Below are 1,986 nucleotides of genomic sequence, written 5' to 3'. Positions count from 1 at the left end.
AAACAGACAAGAAAGGCAGCTATTGGTATTTTTTTCCTTTCCTAAAACAAAGCATAAATGGAGTTTGTTCAGGTTTGGAATAGAATCTTTCTATGCATATTCCCATCTTTGGTGCCAGTTTCATTATGAACAAAAGATGAATCTCAATATGTGGTTCTGTGAGAGACACAATTCCCTTGTTTGACGAAGAGAAAATGATTCAGCACTACTGTATTTAATCATACTAAGAGATACATCATGTGCCATGGGAATTGAGTAAGAAGATAGTCCTAAGAAATGATGAGTATTCCTCTGATCTGTAGCATCATTCTTTCCCAATGGGAGAAAATAATATCTCTCAGGACTCCACGGAGAGGGGAAATTATGTTATAACACACAGATTCCCATAGTTGGGAGCTAGAAGGACAAACTTCCTCTCATCAGTCACATCCAAGTGCTGAGTCTCAATCTTGATTAAGTATATAAATTTAGGAATGTGTACCACAGACAAATGGTGGTGAAGTCGTGTGTCTTGAAGTGAAAACATATTGTGGTACAATGAATTAGTTGGTATGTATTTTGTATCCATAGTATTCCTAACTCCCACTGGAATACTGGGTAGGACCATGTGAATAAGTTATGTAGAAGACTTATGTTGAGATTGTTTAGTTTTGTCACTCCACCATACTTAAAATTAGCCCTCCTAGAGGCAGAGAGCGGATCTTATTGCCATCAAGAGAGAAGAGCTGGAGGTGAACTGGCACACATCCTTAGACCCGAGATCGCTACACTGGACCTCCTTGGCTGAGAGACGCCCAGTCAGAGAGCTGTCCTGGCAGACAGATGCTGGCAGTGGAACCAAGAGGAACAAGATAGAGCAGCAGGCTTACCTGCCACATAGACGCAGAGGCCAGGCTAAGAGGCCAAGACCAGAGAGGCATGTCTGAGGGCACAGAAGAGGGGAGACTGTTCTGGCCGAGGAACTGTATCCTGAGTGAGTTCCTGAACCCGAATTGTAGCCTGTCACTCTTCTATTAATCCCTATAATCTTGACTATTGTCTGTGAGTGCTGTGCGCCCTTTGCAATAAATTATCAAACCCAACAGAGAAGTAGTGAGTACCCTGGGAGGGACAAAGTTGGTAAAAAGGCTGCAGAGTGGTGGCGTCATAGGAACTGGCCTCATAGGAACAAGCCTTGTGCTGCTGATGGTGACTGTCTTCCTCTTGTGAAGTTAGAGGAGGTCAGAACATGATACCTCCATGTCCTTTTTGCATACAGGTATAACTGAGAGAAGACTCTAGAAAGAAATATTCCAAACCATACAATTATAGTGCATCAATATGCTTTTGATAGACAGAGTTTGACTTTGAAATTCCAAGAACTAGAATTCAAGAACAGGGATGGTAGACTGAGAGTCTACCTTGGAAGATGTAGAGGTTAAGGGCAATTAGCAGCTTGCTGTGGGGCAAGTGGCAGAGACCTACAGATGTTTCACCTGAAGGGGAAGAGAGCTATGAGGAACTTGAATCTTTCTTTTCATATCTGAAGTTATGTAATTGCAGAAAAGGGAGAGTTTCTATGGAGGGAAGCTTTAGCTTACTACACAGATGCTATTTCTGAAAATAACAGTGATTAGACAGACAGACTGGGAAATACATCAAAATACATATGGTCAGGTGGCAGGAAGCAACAAAATAATTCTGTTTAAAGAGAGTGATTTGGTTGAAAATGTACAAAATTTTCTGGCTTTAAAATATGTCATTAGGAAGTAAGTTTTTTGCAGGGAAGAGCAATGAAAAATATTGGAAGTGACGATTTGTGGAAAAATATTTAGGAATGCTTAGGACAACAACAGATGTAAAATATGTAGATCATTTTATTTAGACCTAGACAACAATTAATCACATAGGTAATCTACCTGATTTCACTTTTTAAATAATTATTCTTTATGTATACTCATAAAGCCACCTACTTGCTCATACACAAGTTCATATTGAAGCTAAAGA

This window comes from Orycteropus afer, unplaced genomic scaffold (genome assembly GCF_000298275.1).
Source record: "Orycteropus afer afer isolate SDZICR_OR568_19922 unplaced genomic scaffold, OryAfe1.0 scaffold00964, whole genome shotgun sequence".
Taxonomy (NCBI): Eukaryota; Metazoa; Chordata; class Mammalia; order Tubulidentata; family Orycteropodidae; genus Orycteropus; species Orycteropus afer.
This window is presented reverse-complemented; position numbering follows the sequence as displayed.